This window comes from Neomonachus schauinslandi, chromosome 8 (genome assembly GCF_002201575.2).
Source record: "Neomonachus schauinslandi chromosome 8, ASM220157v2, whole genome shotgun sequence".
NCBI classification, from domain to species: Eukaryota; Metazoa; Chordata; class Mammalia; order Carnivora; family Phocidae; genus Neomonachus; species Neomonachus schauinslandi.
Window position 1 is genome coordinate 139,786,494 of NC_058410.1, and position 20,469 is coordinate 139,806,962.

Here is a 20,469-nt window from a genome sequence, read left to right on the forward strand (position 1 = left end):
GCATTATTTTCAGTGTAATTCAAAAAGAATGAATACAAACTGATGGAAAAACCCTTTCCATTCTTGGCTAGCTCAGCCAGTGGACAGATGCACTGGAGAGAGGGAAGGAATAATTTCAGAAGGGTGACTGCTCCAATTTTGATTTTTCTCTCCACTTTGGAATTTCAAGGCCAGTTGAACATGCCTCATTAATTTGAGGGAGACTGTGATCCTATAATCTGTTTCATTTTCAGAGAATGAGAGAGATGTATACTTCTTGGAGAAGGTGATTTTTGCAGCCTTTGAATAAAAGCACTTCAGTTCCACCTTTAGCTGAAAATCAATGGTGTCTGGTGTTTATCAGAAGCCACTCAACACTCTAATGTCCAGGTCACCAGCACTCATATTTTATGCCTGTCACTTTGAGCCAAATAATCTCTAATGGTCCCCAACTGCTAGGATCTCCAGCTCCCATTCTCTTGGATCTTCAATTTTTTTTTAAATTAAAAAAAAAAAAAATCTCTTCTAGAAAGGCACATTTGATTTGTTGCTGAATTAATGTTTTTCTCCTTTTGAACGTGTCATCCAGGTCGTTAATGGAAAAATGTAGTCTATGGTGGCTGCCGGGCTTGTCCTTTTTATTTTAATATGTTTTAAATATAAAATATAAAAATTGTCTGCACTCTGTTAAAAGAATGTATAGCTGGAATTTTAATTTGATTATATTTCCCAATTTTCTCAGGCTTTCACAGGCATGTCCTTGTTTGAACAGCTGTACTCCTATAAATCTCAGTAACAAATGAATGAGGAATGATTTTGTGTAGCAAGTCAGATGAAAGGAACTTCCTAAGAAAGACAGATCGTTAAAAGAAGGAAGAAAAACTAGCAAATATTTGAGAAATTTAGCAACTATTTAAAACAAAATAAAGCAGTGTACTCTAATAATTCTTTTCTAATGATCTTAAACTACACTGTCATTAATAGAGAAAGCTTCTTATTTTATTTCATTTAAGTTTTAATACTGGGTGGAAATAACATTTAAAACTAGAGTCAGCAGGAAAGGAGAAATGCTAAAAACTGAGACGCATGAAAAAGAGGGATATAGTCAGTTTTCCATTATCTGTAATTTTCTGCCTTCTATATGCGTGTTGCCCGATGCCGGCTGGGGGGATGGGAGGGGAGGGGGGAGGGGCTGTGAACTATGTCTGCCTCCAATCACAAAGAGATCCAATTAACATGTGAAAAGATTTGAAAGAGCTGTGGGATAGAAAGGCTTTTGGCTTTCAACATCTTACCTACTAGATAGATTTGAAAGCATAAAATAAAAAGTAAATTCAGGGAAACATTGATTCACCCAACTGAATAAACAACTTACTGAATTTGCTAATCTAATTAATCAAACTCTGCTTCTCCTTTCCAAAGTAGATTCACAGGCAGTAAAATAAATTAAGTCAACATTTTTTTCCCCTCCACTTACTAAAAATAAGCTTTCTTTCCCTGAATAAATCGGTCATTTAAATTCCCAAGGCTGTACTCCTGCTGTCCACTGGCAGGAAGCAGTTGTATGGATGTGAAATCGTTTTCTCTGCAGATTGCAGAGCTTGGGTTCTGAGTATCCCACCTCCGCTCTACCACCTTAACTGATGAATAAAATAAATATTAACCGAAGGTATTGTTAGAGATCAATAGCCTATGGATGATTTGATTTGCAGGTGTGGGAGCCTGTGACTTATACCTGTGCTGTGAGGGTGGGAGGAAATAATGACTTTGGGGGAAAAAAATCCTGGAAAATTAAGGATATTTAATATTTGACAACAGTCACAGTTGTGAAAACTTAGAGACCAAAGTAGGAAGAATATTTTAGCGCAGTATCCTGCAGATCTGGTCCTTCATGTTGAGTTTCGCTAACTTTAAACCACTAGAATAAGATTCAGGTTTAGGCTGCTTGTATATACACATGGTATAATAACTTTATACACACACGCATTCACATACAGTATACAAGGCTGAGGGAAGGACAGAATAAACAGGGAAGAACGCAACTGAAAAGATTATAAGGTGGTGAATGACAAGTGTTATGCAAGTTAGGCAAAATATAATATATGGATATTCTAGATAGAGTGTGAGTCAAGACGTATCATTAGGTTTTTTTTGTCTTTTTGAAGGCATGATACCAGGATGCAGAAATAAGACTGCAGATGACAATTGAGAACACCGTTCACATTAAAGTCTTGCCCGCGTGGCATATCCTTTGCTTCGCCCTGAATGGGCACACTTCTGAGGAAGAGTCTAAGTGCAAAGTGTTTCCAGATGACTTCTTAATGCCACCAACCCTAGTCACCTTGCTGGTGCCCTCCCCTTGAGGATCAAAGAATCCTCAAGGATTGCCTTTCTCCACATTTCCTTCTGTGATGGACCTATTTCTATTCTTTCCATTCTTATTCAACCTAGGATGTTAGGCTCAAAACTCACTTATATGCCCAACTAATCTTAATTAAAATGTAAGGGAAGATTAGGGCATGATCAAATGAAGTTCTGAATATACTTGAATAGTCGGGCAACAGTTTAATGGATTAAACAGTTCTTGGAAGTGCTTCCTTTTCTGATAGTAAGTCTTAGTAATGCTGTCATTTCTTAATACCCCTTTCTACTTCAACTTTCGAGTATTGGCTCAACGTTCTCTTTTAACTTACAGATTACTTTGCTATCTGGGAACTCATGCCCACCTCTTTGACTTCGGGTCAAAATTGCTTTCCTCACGGTCTGACTGGGAAAGTTGTAAAACATTAGAATGTCCTTCAGCGGTGGGCTGTGGAATGTCATGTAAGTTATTACTAATTTTTTTCAGAATGTGATGGATTTTCATGTGTTGATTTGGTCATGTAGATAGCCAAACTAGATGGGTTTCTAAGAATTCACAGTGTAATTTATCAAGTTATCCTTAGCATTCAAACTGGGGAAGAATTTGGCTAGATGCAGGTGAAGATACCTTGTTTTAATTGTGATGACCAAGTCATCCTTAAAAACTCAAAATTTTCCTGTTATATTTACCCCACTCCCATCCACGTGGTCGGGCATTAGTAACTACCTGAGTCACTCCATGTGAAGCATTAAGCATAGTGTCTAGGACCATATAAGTGTATTTATAAATGTTAGCTATCATTATTATTATTTTCAATATTTAGAATAGAAATATTTATTTTTATATTTAATTATATTTTGATTTCATAATAAAAGTATTTATTTTTATATTCTCTGTACTCTTATATGGTAATTCATACATCATACATGTGTTCAAGTAGTCATAAAATTTTTTTCTTTTTTTTTAAAAGGTTTTATTTATTTGAGAGAGAGCAAGAGAGAGAGAGCATGAGTTGGGGGGTGGAGGGGCAGAAGGGTAGGGAGAAGCAGACTCCCCACTGAGCAGGGAGCCCCACACAAGGCTGGATCCCAGGACCCTGGGATCATGACCTGAGCTGAAGGCAGATGCTTAACTGACTGAGCCACGCAGGTGTCCCCCAAAATTTATTTCTTAAAAAAAATTTATTTCTTGCCTACTGTGTTTCAGGCACTCGTGCTAGATTTTGCAGATAACAGAGATGACTAAGGCAAGGTCTCTGTCCTTCTAAAAATGATGGTCTACCTTTTATAACAATGTATCATGCTGTAATATATTCATTTACATCTTCTAGATTGTGAGTTCATTTGACGTCAAAACCATGGGAACCAGAAAATTCATGTCACCTTATCCTGAAATAGTTTAGGATTAGAAAGATAAATCACAAAGTGCTTTGCATTGATAAAATGCCTTTTATTTAAAATTTTTTTATTAGCACTTAGTACAGTATCTGAAACATAGAAAACTCTTAATAAATCCAAGTACTCTCATCAGGCCATTTGTTTTCAACGTGGCTCTCTGAATGACTTTTCATTGAAAAGTATGTCTTGGGGCGCCTGGGTGGCTCAGTCGTTAAGCGTCTGCCTTCGGCTCAGGTCATGATCCCAGGGTCCTGGGATCGAGCCCCACATCAGGCTCCTTGCTCAACAGGAAGCCTGCTTCTCCCTCTCCCACTCCCCCTGCTTGTGTTCCCTCTCTCGCTGTGTCTCTCTCTGTCAAATAAATAAATAAAATCTTTAAAAAAAAAAAGTATGTCTTTAGTTAGGAGGCCCAAAAAGGGGTTAGAGCATTATGCTAAAAGGTTGACATTGCTGAGTTTTCCCACCAGCTTTATTAAGATGTAATTGACACAGAACATTGTATTAGCGTGAAGGCGTACACCATAAGGATTTGATAGATGCATATGTTGCAAAATGATTACCACAATAAGTTTAGTTAACATCCATCACCTCACACAGCATTTTTTTTCTTATGACAAATTACTTTAAAAATATTGTATTTAGTTCTGGACCCATTTGGGAATATTGACAGCTACAGTATCTTTTTTTTTTTTTTTAAGATTTTATTTATTTATTTGACAGAGACACAGCAAGAGAGGGAACATAAGCAGGGCGAGTGGGAGAGGGAGAAGCAGGCTTCCCACGGAGCAGGGAGCCCGATGCAGGGCTCGATCCCAGGACCCTGGGATCATGACCTGAGTTGAAGGCAGACGCTTAACCGATGAGTCACCCAGGCGCCCTGACAGCTACAGTATCTTGACATCCCTATTTATGCTTTAGGAAACCGTACTATAGCAATAATCACCATTGTTACCATCATCACGATATCTCTCTCCCCACAATACCTAGTGTTCTATAGAGCTCCCACATCCCACATCTCCTGGCTCATTTGAACCTTAAAATAATTCTATGAGATACGGAGGGCCGCAGATTCTTCCGTATATTATGGATGTGGGCAACCTTCCCAGATAATAATGATTTCCCTAAGATTGAGTTACTAGCATCAGGGCTCAAATCCAAGTTTCTTCAGTTCAAATCCATCGTGTTCACTGCTAGACTAATATAGCTGGAATATTACTTAGACAGACGAAGAACCTGGGACTATTTCAGTGTGGAAAAGATGACCACTATTTTATCATGTTTGAAAGCCTATCCTGTAACTGGGGTATTAATTAGTCTTACTCTGAAATTTTTCAGAGTGAAATTTTGAATGTATGTTGCTTATGTCTACATTTATTTGGCTTAATAAGGAAATTTTTTTCTGATATGCAAGGCCAGAGGTGCCCTGGCCTCTGCCCACCTATTGGCATCATTTCATTAAGTTCTCCCAGCTCCATTCATGACTCACTGGTGTTCTTCTCTACCCCAGGACCTTTGCACTGATGGGCCCTCTGCCTAGAATGCCATTCCTCCCCTTTTCCCCATAGTTTTGCCTGGTTGAATCTTATACATCCTTTAGGGCTCACCCTTATAGTCGCTTGCCCAGAGAGGACTTACCCAGAAAGAATCAGTGTTGCACAACAACCTCAGTAAATGAGTCAGGGTCCCTAAGTGCAAGCAACAGAAATGGCTGAAGCGTACGGGCTGCTGCCTGTTTTGCCCCACCGAGCACCAGGTGCTGTGGTTTGCACTGCTGCCAGGAAATCCTCCTGATTACAGCTCCTGCCAGGAGCAGGGCTGCTCTGTGTTGGGGGCTCAGCCTTGCAGTAAGACTTGGCCCCCCACGCTGGGCACCCTGGTTGCCGTCCTGACCAGTACAAGCAAATCACATCCATACCAGTAGGTCGTGTCCTTCCTCACGTTACTCACTTGTGAATCCCAGTTTTGCAAGGACGAATCTCATCGGTGGTACTGAAGTCACCCTAGGTGCAAAGGAATCTGGAGAACTGGGTTTCCTAAGTTCTATACTCAGAAAGCGGCACTCAGCAAGCCAAAAATCAGCCAACCACATTAAGGCTGTTCCAAAGGTGCTGATCAGCCAGAAACATGACTAATATCTTCTATACTGAGACCAGTGTTCTCATCTGGATGATGGACCAGTCATACCTGCCTCATGGTGTTTTTTTTTTTTTTTTTTAAAGATTTTATTTATTTATTCATGAGAGAGAGAGAGAGGCAGAGCGAGAAGCAGGCTCCCAAGGAGCAGGGAGCCCGATGCGGGACTCAATCCCAGGACCCTGAGATCATGACCTGAGCCGAAGGCAGACGCTTAACCATCTGAGCCACCCAGGTGCCCCTCATGGTGTTGTATTTGTGAAACTGTTGAATAAAGGGTACAGAGAGATAGAAGTACAAATAATGATATTCGTTTGCTGTGACTTAGATCTTTGGCCCAAACATAAAATTGAATGGTTAAACGGTTGATTAATCTTCAATTCACTCTAGAGGTTTTTAAAATACGAAGGGTATTCTGTTTCCCCGAAAAGCGCTTTAAATGTTTAGGAGAAATTGAAAAAAAAAACCCAAAAAACCCCAACAAAGCTCTTTTTATATCAAAGTGCTTCCCTTATAAATTTATATCATCTCCACATTTTTGTGTTGTAATGGAAACATACACAATGATGCCAAGCATGGAAATTGTAGTTTTAAAAAAATGTGGGTGAGTTTTCAGCTACTTTTGACTCCTTTCTGAATTTTAAGGCTTTGTTCTAATTTGGTTTTTGCTCGGGTTTCATCGTGAATACAGCCCTCTTGTTCCAAAACACAATGGCTTATTCAACCCTCAGTGCTTTCCACATTTGGTTTTTCTGCCATGGCCCTTCGGTGACTCTACTAGCAGATTCTTATCTTGGACAAAAATGTAGACGTGACAGCTGAGTCTTTAGCACAAGTAATGGCAGTTCTGTAAGAGGGTATGTACAAAACTGCTCGTAGCAGTTGCCAGATATCATTAATGCTCCTGCTGTGGGAATTGTTCACCTATGCGGCGAATGCCATGCTGGCCTCCTTTTATGGGGAAACTTCCTCCATAGGAGAGGTCAATAACAATGCAATTTCAGAAGAGAAGGAGCCAGGGAGGGCTGTTTTCCTATTGGACAGAAATGTTCCTCCGTATAACATATCCGACTTTTGAGTTATGCCATTTGGTTGGCTTTCCTTTTTGATACGTATTAAATTAAAATAACGTATTGCTAGAAAAACGTGAAATGTGGCCCTGCTCTGCGGAACCAAAAATTGGATTATAATGCTCGGACTGTTTGATTTGTCTTTTTTTTTTTTTAAAGATATTTTATTTATTTGTTTGACAGAGAGAGAGCACAAGTAGGCAGAGTGGCAGGCAGAGGGAGAGGGAGAAGCAGGCTCCCTGCTGAGCAAGGAGCCCGATGTGGGACTCGATCCCAGGACCCTGGGATCATGACCCAAGCCGAAGGCAGTTGCTTAACCAACTGAGCCACCCAGGCGCCCTGATTTCTGTCTTCTTAAAGTTATCTTTTATTGAGGAATATGGAGAATTCTAAGATAAGCCTTCTTACTTAAGCGATACTTTGTACCAGATTGAAGAGCACCGTGGATTACCAATTTTCTCATGTTGAATTTGGAAGAATTTCCTCTCAAATACATACTCTGCTTCTTTCTCCTCAACCCTTTTCCTGCTTATCTATACACAAGCACACACTCACTCATTTACACTTAACCTCAATAGGACGTTTGTTTCAAGACTTTTCCTTACGTTGGGTTTTAGTAAAGGTCTTCGCCTGGTCGTCAAGGCTGCCTTATGAATAGCATGTAGTCAATAGAGCTCACTCACAATAGGTACACAGTAAACTAGTACAACACGGTGAATTTTGGTGATTCAAAATTTATTTCAGTGAGACGGATCAGTATTTGTGTGATCTGTAAATATTTTCCAGCTATAAAAATTCAAATTCCGTCTCTCAAAATACATCCTGAGCATAAGGGAGCTGTCTGTTGATCGGGGAAGGGGGAACGGGGTACACAGGGGAGGAAATGGAATATTCAGAGCAGAAGCTTTGATTTAATTGGTGATGTTGGAAGTGACTTGCCTACCCCCAAACCCCGCTTTTTGTCTGCAAAGGAGTTCTCAGATGACCGAGTGGGTGTATTGTGATTGCCTTTTATTTTATTGGCTTAACCGAATTCTTAGATCACTCTCTACCATTTGATATTGACAAACCATAAAATTCTTGTAGAGCCTGCTCAGGAGTGCCTTACAAAGAATTATCTTGTTAATAAACTCAGAATCGTTTGGAATTCAAGTTTAATTAAAATGGAAAAGTAAATGATTATGTAAAGATTTTTCCTCATTTAAGCTTGTATCCTTTTATTGTTTGCCTTTTCTCTAAATTCAAAGACAGATTTTATTTCAAACCCATTTCTGCAAGGTGAATTTTTACACAATCTGTTGTGATACCTGTTCTGTTAGCTTTTGAATTAAAGAATTTTTTTTTTCTATAAATTAGAAAGGTTAAGAAGGGTGTTCTGAAGTAGAGTCTGAGGGAGGTAAAAATGAAAAACAAACCTATGTTATCCAGGGATTTTAGTTTTTAAGGATGCTGTTTGAAGATAATGATTGTTTATGGACTCTTAAAAGATATTTTCTCATAAGAGTTGCCAGATAACAGATTAGTTATCTGAGAGTGGTTTGAAAGGCCTTTTGAAATTGCCTGGGTGACAATACTACCTTTTGGTACTTATAAAGCTCCTTTGAAGTTGGCTTTTTATATTGGAAAACCAGAAAATATTTTTCTTTCCTTCTTTTATTAAACAGAAAGTAATACATGGACCCAAGGTTCAGCAAAACGGTATAGAAGAAATACACTGGTTATTTTTGTGACTGACTCAGCTTTTCATCTCTCAGCCTTTGTTGGTTGCAGGATTTCTCTGAATTCAGATTCTTAGCACAGCCACCTATGATGCTTTTTGTCAATTATATGTAGTTACCAAGTGGACACTGCCAAGCCTCAAAATCTGAGGGCCTCTTCTCTTTACTCCCCTCGGTGTTTCCCCTTTGGAGCAAAAGCCTTCCTGCGGCTCCCAGGCTTGGTTGTTAAGAGAACTTTGGATTGAGATAAACGTTGTAGGTCACGGGACATTCCTGCACAACCTTTGTTATAGGCAGTCACGCTAAAAGAACAGGGCAAATGGAATGGGCTGTCAGGGGTCAAGGCCAGAAACTTGACGAGGCAGAGATTGCAGTTTGGGTTAGCAGTTTATGGGAGCCCACTTCAGTCCAAGCTGCTCTGAGCTCACAAAGGAGGTTCACGGTCTGCCGCTCTGCAAAAGCCATTTGGGCAGGCACTTTTCTTCCCAACTAGCTTTTAAGTGCTCCTGGGGCCCTCAAGCCTATTCACTTAGGCCTCTCAGATTATGAAAACATAAACCTTAGTGATTTTGGAGTCCTAGAGGAAGATATAACTAGAGCGTCATCAAAACACGTTTCTGCTAATCGAATGAACAGATACGTTGTCAAGTATCACAAATACACTCCATTCTAGCAGTGAACGTCGTGGTGAGTTTTCGCAACAGTTGGAGAACATTTATTCCGTTTTAATTTGGAGAGAATGGTTGGTACGGATTGTAAATTTGCATTCAAATGGTGGAACCAGTATTGTGTGGTAGATATAACCTCTGAGAGCAGAAGAAGTGATTTTAGTTTTTATGGTTCGACAAAAAGTATACAAGGCATTTGATGAATACACAAGTTGGTTGTTTCAAGCATTTTGGAGCTTCCGTCTTTCATATTCAGAAGCTTTATATGTTATACAGTTGTTTTGTCTTCTTTTCAGTTTTGTCTTTCAAAATAAAAATTGTGATTAATATAAATATATTGGGTCTCTTAATGTAACACACTGTTTGATATAATCTGAATCCAACTCAAAATCCTTTCATGAGAGAATAGAAACAATCATATGAAATTTGTTATAATAGGATTTAACCTGTAGTGTTCTGATTCTCTCTTCTCTTCAATTTTTATCAAGTTTTTAATTGCCCACTGGATGATTTATTTTAGAATTGGCCCACTTTTTTTTTTTTGTCTTCAGTGCCTGTGGGCAAATGTAAATTTGCAGCTGAATTAGCAAACCAGGGATCTCTGTGTAAGTTAAAAACTACAGTAGGGAATCAAGTAGCTGATTTCTCTCCTTTTCTAGATTGGCTGTGTATATAAGGTGGTAGAGCTAGGACTGGGAAAATAGGGGGGTTTAATGGGGACTTGACTTTATATTGTTTTATTAATATAAAAGGAATGCATATTTACTATAGAAAATACAGAAACATAAAAAGAAGAAAGGAAAACCCATTGTTCTTCACTCAGAGATACTTATGTGAGCATTTGATATCTTTTATTTTGGGCTTTTATTGTTTTTGAAAAAATTTTTTTAAGTAGGCTCCATGCCCAGCGTGGAGCCCAATACGGGTCTTGAACTCATGACCCTGAGATCAAGACCCGAGCTAAGATCAAGAGTTGGTCTTAACTGACTGAGACGGCCAGGCGCCCCTGAAATATTTTATAGGTAGAAAGTGTATATATTTCTGTCATAAGGAGTAATTCACTCCCTACCTGTGCACCGCCATCCAGCTCTACCAGAAGGGAAGCCATCCTGTTTTAATCCCCAGTCATGCCTCCTCACTGTGCCCAGATGCGGTTTTCCCCTGTTCAGTTAAGTTTGTCTTTCAAAATAAAACATGTTATCATGATTATGATAAACACATCAAGTCTCAATATATTTTATTTCTTTGCTTTTCGTTTTTGTATCAATTTTTAATTTACACTCTAGTTAGTTAACATGTAGTATCATATTGGTGTCAGGAGTATCAATATATTTTAAATAATTCAGTATCCTGGATTCTGTGTTGGTCATTTTCTAGTGTTCCTTAATAGTTCTACCACACCTGTGTATGTTCCTAAATAATATATTTTTTGTATGTTTTACATCTTTGAATAAATGGAACTGTACTGTATTCTATTGCCACTTACTTTTCCCTATTACTCATATTACATTTTTTTTAAAAGATTTTGTTTATTTATTTGACAGAGAGAGACACAATGAGAGAGGGAACACAAGCAGGGGGAGTGGGAGAGGGAGAAGCAGGCTTCCCGCGGAGCAGGGAGCCTGATGCGGGGCTCGATCCCAGGACCCTGGGAACATGACCTGAGCCGAAGGCAGCTGCTTAATGACTGAGCCACCCAGGTGCCCCATATTACATGTCTTGTGATGTGTGTGGTTGTAGTACATTTATTTTCACTACTGTATTACTTTGAATGAAGAGACCACAGTTTATCCAGTTCCTGTCAGCGGATATTTGGGTTTCTTTGTGTAGCAGATTCTGTCAGGGCCTCACCTGTGACCGTTGGATCTTTCTTGGTGCTCTTACCACCTTCCAGACCCAGTTACCTGCATCTGTGCCTGAGGGCTCTTCCCCAAGGCGCAGCAGAAAGCCATGCCCCCAGTGCTGGAGGCTGGCCCGACGTGCCCTTGGAAGCAGCTTGGGATAGGAACACGGCAACTCCTCAGATGATTCCAGTTCCCATAGCTTCCCCATGAGATGATAATGCAGTCACCCACATAATGACTGGTTTAATTATATACCCGTTAGTGGCTGTCTTTCCTTGCATGAATTACTTGTCCACACCTCTAAGCGTTTTCCTGTTTGTTTTTCCTTCTAAATGACCTCAATCTTCCCTCAGGGTCTGCTTCTGAGAGAAGTTAAGTAAGACTGGTTGTTTGCAGTTTTGGTCATTGCAGGTTAATACTGTTGTGGACATTCTTGAACATGGGTCCTAGTACACAGAGCAAGTCTTTCTTTGGGATGTATTCCCAAGTAGAATGACTAGATCACACTCATGAGTTGTGAATAAATATTGCTATTATTCAGCATCATTGTTAATTTACCTTTGGTTTTGTGGTGAGCATAAAGTAGCTTCTTATGGTTTTAATTTGCATTCCTGAAGAATTAATGAGACTGTGCATCTTTACATATATTATTGGCCATCTTGTTTCTCTTCAGTAAAACACATATGTATAACTTGTCACTTTTTCTGTTGGCCTGTAGTTTTTCTTTGTAGGAGCTCTTTATATATTCTAGGTATAATGTTTATGTACTTTAAAGAATACCTCTCCCAGGTTGTCTTTTCAGCTCACTTTTTTTATTATTATGTTCAGTTAACCTACATATAGTACATCATTAGTTTTTGATGTAGTGTTCAACGATTCATTAGTTGCATATAACACCCAGTGCTCATCACCGCACGTGCCCTCCTTAATACTCGTCACCTGGTTACCCCATCCCTCCATCCCCTTCCTTCTGTAACCCTCAGTTTTTTTCCTGGAGTCCAGAGTCTCTCATGGTTTGTCTCCTCTGATTTCTTCCCATTCAGTTTTCCCTCCTTTCCCCTGTGGTCCTCCACACTATTCCTTATGTTCCACATATGAGTGAAACCATATGATAACTGTCTTTCTCTACTTGACTTATTTCACTTAGCATAATCCCCTCCAGTTCCTTCCACGTCGATGCAAATGGTAGGTATTCATCCTTTCTGATGGCTAAATAATATTTCATTGTATATATGAACCACATCTTCTTTATCCATTCATCTGTTGAAGGGCATCTCGGCTCTTTTCACAGTTTGGCTATTGTGGACATTTCAGCTCATTTTTAAAAAAGGTTTCATTTTTAAGTAATCTCTACATCCAACACAGGGCTCGAACTTAAAACCCCAAGATCAAGAGTTACATGCTCTACCAACTGAGCCAGCTAGGTGCCCCTTGGCTCACTTTCTTATGAATGCTTTTGGTGAACAGATGAAATCAGAAGAAAGCATTAAGTCCTTCACAATTAAGTATGATATTACTTGTGGGTTTTTCTTAGATGCCCTTTTAATTGCAATGTTTAGTTCATTTGTATTTAATGTAATTATTGACATGATGGGATTTAAATCCACTATCTCATTTATTTTCTAGTTTTCTTATTTTCTTTCTTCTTCTCTCCTCTCCCTCCTCCTCCTCTTCTTCTTCTTCTTCTTGTTTTTCCTGTTCTGTTTAATACCTCATACATAAAAGTAGAAATACAATATATTAAAATTTTAATGACATTTCTATCATGTGGACAAGTGGAGGATTCTTTTCTGTACTGGAATCACCAGCTGTGTGGTGGATATCTGGAATAAAGTGTTTCTGATGGAATGGGTTTGGATATCACTCATATAGTGAAAAATATGAAGTGTGAGTTTGTAATACTGAGCCACATTCAGTGGGTGACATTGTTTGCTAATAAGGTGGCTCTTGAAATGCCATAGAATCAGACAAATATACTGGAAAATACCAAATAATTGAATGTGATACTTACCTTTGAAGACCAAGTGAGACAAGTGATGGGTAATATGTTAAGATTGGAATTTAGAGGAACATCTGTGGGTAGCTCAACAGGTCCATGATCAAATGATCCTCACATCAGAGGTCCCAGGCAAGAGACCTAAACCCATTGCTCACTTCATTCATCAAATGAAAGGAGTCTTGTTGCTCAACTTTCCCACATTAATCTGCCTATAAATTCAGCAAAACTCTTAAGAAAAAGTAATCGAAATGACATTAGAAAGCTTTATAAGTCAAACCAAGTCTTGCTGCTTTAAACAGTTTAGTGTAGAGGGGTTTTCAGAATGTTTATAAAATGAGGTTGTGTGAGGTCACTGAAACGGTGTTTGTTTTTCTTGCAACTATCTCAGGGACAGTTATATACTGCTTGATATGCTTTGTTTGGGAATCTGCGATACCGTAAGCATACACTTTGGGGGGGCTGTACTTCCTGATGTGACGTTCTAGTCTGTGTATAGATAGTGTGGTAATTCATCATTCCTGGGGTTTTAATAATAGAATGATAATGTATGTGATCCGAAATGGGTCTTACACATCCTCCAACTCCTTTACCATATAAATGTATTTTATTTTATTTTTATATTAGGCTCCATGCCCAATGTGAGATTTGCTCTCAGGACCCCAAGATTAAGAGTCTCATGCTTTACCGATTGAGCCAGCGAGGCACCCCAGCTCTCTTACTATATACAAAAAGAAACAGACACAGAGAAAGAGACTTATTGCAGTCTCAGCAACTAGGACATCTAGGTAGATCTTGTAAAATAGAGACTCACCCACAAAATGTTTTAGTGGCTAATTATTGATTTAACAAAACTATTCATAGAAGTTTTTCTTTTTGCTATCAGAAAGTGTTGAAGTTTTAAGAATGAGGAAGACAGGCTAAATTTCAGAAGAATGTCTATTTCCCCAGTGAGGCATTCATTAGAAAGTGGTGGGAAAGGGGTTAGGGATCATTAATCTAAGTGTAGATGTGTTCTGTCCAATTTCATAATATTCTGACAGCCAAATTTCGTGTAGCCCGTTGGTGATTGCATGTAGGAAACGGGGTGTACTTAAAAATGGTTAAAAGGGTGAATTTGATGTTATATATATTTTGCCACAATTAAAAACCTGCAAATAAATGGGAAAAAAATGTAAGCTGTGGGTGTGAGGAAAGGTAGGTTTTAATGAGTGTTACTTTTGTGCCTTTTCTCAGAGGAGCTCCCAACTCCTGAGGACAGGCATCTCTTTTGAAGGCAGAGCTGAGAGGATTGTCAGTCAAAGTTGTGAACATCAAAATTGGCGTGCCTGCTAGAGGCTGCCCAAACCCTCTTTTTTTCTCACACGTCAAAAGAGCACTTCATTCCTGTCACTCCAGCCAGGCTACTTGGAACGGCTCATGGTTCTACATAAGCTCGGAGGGATGCTATTTATTCAATATCTGTAATGTGTGAGGCAATATCCTAAAACTTGCACTTACATGATCACATTTGTGTATCGCGGTCCTGTGCTGGAGGTGGTATTCTCCCTATTTAATCTACGGGAAAAGTGAGGCCCTGAGAGGTAAAATAAACTAAGTTCACACACATGGCAGTTTAGAATTAGAATCCAAACCCAGGTCTCTGTTGTTGAAGTTCTTGACCCTCTCATTATAACATAATTGGTTAAAAAATTATTAAATTTTTATTTATTTATTTTAGAGAGAGAGAGTGTGTGAGCAGGGAGAGGGGCAGAGGGAGAGGGAGAGAGAGAAGGAGAGAAGCAGACTCCCCGTTGTGCATGGAGCTGGATGTGGGGCTCCATCCCTGAGATCATGACCTGAGCTGAAACCAAGAGTCTGACGCTTAGCTGACTGAGCCACCCAGGTGCCCAATTGATTCAAATTTTTTATCCCATCGAAGTTAAGCGGGGGCGAGAATTTAGTACCTTAGACTTGGTATATAATTTTGCAAGGGAAGTAAGTATAAGAAATAGGGTTTTTATTTGGCGTGAAGTGAGTATTTCATTCATTCATTAGACTTTTAATGAGAGCCCACTTTGTGCTAGGCCTGGTTGATCCATCGCCCTGAACAAGACAGACACGGTCCCTGCTTGCAGGGGAAAATAAATTATGCCATAGCTGTGTAAACCCACTTCATCTCTATGCAACAATGTGTTTGAAACCTAATTAAGGACAAAAGTAGAACTTTTAACCATTTCTCTGCTACTTGTGTTACCACCAGCTGTCATCTGGTTTAGCAGGAGCAAAACAGACTACTCAGAAAAATGTCTTTCTTTGGAGAACTCCAAAAATACACATATTAAAAATAAATGCATTCAGTTCTTGTTTTACACAGTAGTTAATACTGTTTAAAGTCCCCACAAACACCAAATTAACAATCGCAGGACCATTGCTCCTAGGGGAAATACAAGGATTAGGTTCCTGCGAGCCCCTGCTCGTAACATTTTCTTCAACTCAGCAACACATAACCTTGTTTTATGTGTGTTTCTGGTTCAAGACACCTTACTTAATATATATTGTTGGTTCATTAAAGTTGAACTCATGGCCAACAGCCCTGCAACTCGTGCCAGAACGGAGCCCATCACACGCGTACATGTTCTTGGGAAGCACACCAGTCTTTTTGCACTGGGGGACACCAGACAGCACTTCAGCACCACGTGTGGGGGGGCAGTCTAAAAAGCAAAATCACCAACAAAAACACACAAGAATGCAAAAAATGGGCACTAAATGGACCGCAGGAAGCACTCTTGTTTACAGTGAGTGAGAGCTGAACTCAGAAGGCAGAGCATCACCTTTCACCTTGTTGGCCCTCAGCTGGGAACACGTGCTTTGGGAAACTCAAAATTCTCACTGCTCTGTGCTTGTTTGTGAATGACGTGAAAGTGTGGAGGGTATTGATTTGGGGGTTACAAATAAAGTTTAGCCAGGTAGGCAAGTTTGTAAGTAGAAAATCTGTGCCTACTGAAGTTTGCCTGTACTAATTTCAGTGATAAGAATAATAACCAAGAGAAATATCAGGTGTTGCTCTGCAGAGAATTAAAGCAGGGTGAGATGAAGTTGGCAGTGTGGGGGCTGCTGGTGGGGTGATCTGGTGGGGGAAGTCTTTGAAGGGGCCTCCTCTAAACTGAGATCTGAATTACGGAAGGAGTCTGTCCTCTGATGATGGGGGAAGGGCATTTGAGGTAGGGGGGAACAGGCTGAGCAGAGGCCTTGGGTCAGGAAGGATTTTGGTGTGAGGAACCCCAAGCAGGGGGGTCAGGCTGTGGAGTCAGGAAGCGCGGGGCTGGGAGTGGGACTGGCAGGTGCCTGCCTGGTGACTTGGGCTTCATGAGCTGGGGGGTGGTGTGTGTGTGTGTGTGTGTGCATTTGATTCCAAGTTCAGTGGGACATACCAGATGGATAACAATGTCAGCACTACATAGCTCAGTTTGGGGGCTGCCTGGGAAGCTTCGAGGAACTGTAACAATGTCCTGATCACATGAGCTATTTAACGTGTGCCCTGGAAAATTCCATGTTTCCCAATTCCACCCTTGCATAAGTCTTTGCTCACCCAGTGGGTGCCCTTCCTTGCTTGTCCAGCAGTCCCTGGCCAGGGAGTCCTTCCCTTGTCAGAAGCACCTGATCCCAACCATGGCTTTGTTCCACATTTCCTGAGCACCCTTATTTACTCCACTTGTCCTCCATTAGTGATTCTTGGTGTATTTGTCTTCTTAATTTTCCCAGCCACACTCTGTCAGGGTAGGGGCCATTTTTGCTTCTTTATTCTCTCTTGGTACCCTAGACACAGTAGCTGCTATATGTGTTGAATGACACTGAGCTTTTGTATTCTGGTGCTGTAACCTTTTCTTCACCCTGTGACCATTATGAATGAGAATCAAATGTGAATGGCTGATGGCATTAGAGTTGGCTGGGTGTGGGGGGCTGAGTGGTGGGGAAGGGGGTAGTGGGCAGCGTTTATGAGAATGAAAGTTACCAAAATGCTGTAGGTCTGCATTTTCTCTGAACGAGGAATAGCAGTATCTGCCAGGAAACAGGACCGGAACAGAACAACATTTAAGGTCTTTGATAATTCTTAATATCTATGCATGATGGTCACAGAGCAGTTTAGCTTGCTCTAACCCTTGGGGAGTGTGGCAAGGTCAACATGAAGATAGTGTTCTTCTCTACCTTTTGGCATGTCCATAACTCAGAAGTGCTGCTTTGAGCCCTTGATGCCTCAGTAACCAATGGTTTGTTTCCCCTATTTATCTACATTCCCTTTAATCCCTGGGAGGTAAGCTTTTAGAAAACGAGTTGCATTCAGTCTCTTGCTTCCATTGAGAAGCAGAGACTGAGGATGATAGAACTTGCAAGTTTTTAAATTTCATAGAACTGTGTGTTGTTGAGTTTGTCAAACGTCCTTCAGCATATTTGGTGAAGGTGGGCAAATTAAATTTGACTTTCCCAATATCCTCTGAATTTTTAATGAGCTGCTATACGTCTTGTCATGTTTTCTGCCGATAGCTATTGTTTTGAGCCTAACTGTTCTGTAGTTTTTTTTCCTACAAAAGTTATTTATTTCTTTTACTTTACAAGATGGCTTCCATTTGTCAGCTTACCGTTCCAGATTTAAATATGACTTCTTTTTCTTTTTTTCTAACTGAAAAGCTGTGGAATCTAGTACATTGCATAATATAACTGTGACATGTTTATCTAAGAAGGAACATGTCACCATGAAGACATGGGTTTCTGTCTTTGGGAAGAGTTTGCAAATGTTTCAGTGCATTACAAATCACCATTGAGTTGCCAAATGTGAGGACGAGCGATTTCTAGAAGGAAAAAAATGTGTTCCAAACAGATCTCAGTTGATTTTTTTTTAAATTTTTTTTTTTAAGATTTTATTTATTTGACGGAGAGAGAGAGACAGCAAGAGAGGGAACACAAGCAGGGGGAGTGGGAGAGGGAGAGGGAGAAAAAGGCTTCCCGCGGAGCAGGGAGCCCGATGCGGGGCTCGATCCCAGGACCCTCAGAAAGTTCAGTGTGGAATTCTCATGTGATCCAGCAGTTCTGCTTCTAGGTGTGCACCCAGAGGAGCTGCAAGCAGGGCCTCAGAGGACACCATATGCCAGTGTCCACAGCAGCGTTCTTCACAAGAGACAAAAGGTAGAAATGACTAGATTGTCCATCAGCAGATGCATGGCTAAACAAGACGTGGTCTGGCCATACAATGGGCAATTTATTATTCAGTCTTTTTTTTAATCTTTTATTTATTTGAGAGAGAGAGTGCGCGAGAGTGTGCGCACGAGTTGGGGGAGCGGCAGAGGCAGAGGGAGAAGCAGACTCCCCGCTCAGCAAGGGGCCTGGCGCAGGACTCGATCCCAGGACCCCGGGATCATGACCCGAGCCGAAGGCAGACACTTAACTGACTGAGCCACCCGGCGCCCCTCAGTTGATTTCTTTAATCATAAATTTATATAATCCCCCCCCCATGTTGTATGTTTGTTTTTACTAAACTATGAAAATACAATCGTAAGCCACTGTGTCACTTGGGAACTAGTGGTTCTGGTACCTGTGGATTATTCCATAGTCTGTGAAGGCATGAAGTCTGCAGGCTGAAATTCATTTTAAACATAATTAAGGGCAGAAGCGGAGCTTTGCTTCATTGCTGGCTTTTGACATCATCAGCTGTGGTTGAGTTTAGTTGGATCAGATAATAGACTAATTCAGCAAAAGATATTTTTTTGAGAACTCTAAAGATGCAGATACTAAGAAGCAGTTTTGTGAAAATGTTGTCCTTTTACTCAAGTGCTACATTTTGATTCTGGAAAATTCCTTGACCGGTGTTTACCTTGGTTTAAAACCCAGAAGAAAAAGTCCAGTTCCTATGAAAACCAGGATGAGTAAGTTGGTGTGGTGCGTGTCTTTGTGAACAGCCTCATGCTTTCGAGAAGATTCAGAACACAGCAGTGCTGCTGTCTGATGGGCATAGCTTGGGATCCTGCATGAGACAGGGAGCTGTGGCTCCATCCTTGGGCAGCAGTCTACCACGTGTCCCCCATGGAACACATGATTTTTGCTGAGAAAATGGGAATAACTCAGTGCCACATACAACTCTAACGATGGGAAATACAGCTCAGAATATACAGGTCACTAATAGTAACTTCATAATAATGAGACCAAATCAATATAGTAACCCTATATGCATGAAAGCGAAGCCATTTAGAATTTATTAATGATGTGGTAATTTTATGGAAATATTGCAGCTTTGACAAACAGAAGTGTCTAGATATTTGTCATTATGTTGGTAGACATGCAAACTCAGTAGTTTGGGTTTTTAAATAGAACTCTGAGGGTCAGTGTCTGAGTGATTGGTGACCTTGCAGCAAACACGTACAACAGAGTCACCTCTGGCCTTTAGGATTTTTTAAATTTGAGGATCTAAGGGAGCCTATTTAAAAGGAGGTTACATGGAACTAAATTCAACCTATTTTTAATAACATGCACACTCATATTCATGATAGGAAGATTATTCATTGCCAGTCACATCTCTTACTACACACCGTATTTATCAAATCTTTGTCTATTACTCTGTATCTCCCAGAATGTAACTGTTGATTTACCTCTTAAGATGTCTTCATATCCTCCCTCCATGGATTTTGCAAAGTTTGAACCCACTTTCCTCACCAGCCCCTGTCAAGATTTCTTTGAATTTTGGGGGATTGTGTGGCTATTTCTTTTCTTGAGTTCCTTTTCCATTTGAACTCTTAATCTCCTTTCTCCCCCTGCAGAGCTGTCCCTTTCTCTTCACTCTGCACAAACTGAAACATGAGCTTCAAGCTCTTTCTCATGATTTTTGCAGAAAAAGCAATGTATTATGAGTGTAGAGATTTTATTTTTATTTTTTAAAAAAAATTTTAAAAAGATTTTATTTATTTATTTGACAGAGAGATAGCGAGAGCAGGAACACAAGCAGGGGGAGTGGGAGAGGGAGAAGCAGACTTCCCGCTGAGCAGGGAGCCCAATGCGGGGCTCCATCCCAGGACCCTGGGATCGTGACCTGAGCCAAAGGCAGATGCTTAACGACTGAGCCACCCAGGCGCCCCGAGTGTAGAGATTTTAATGAAAAGTTGGTAATACTGAGGGTGTTTAGACTGGTAGTAATACCAAGAATTTAAAATTTATGGTAGACATCCTTGTTGTTCATTATCTTATGGCCATTCTTTCTCCACAGACTCCGGGATTTTGCAAATCACTGATCCTTTTCACTCCCCTCTTTCTTCTCATCTCTCTCTTCCTTGTCCT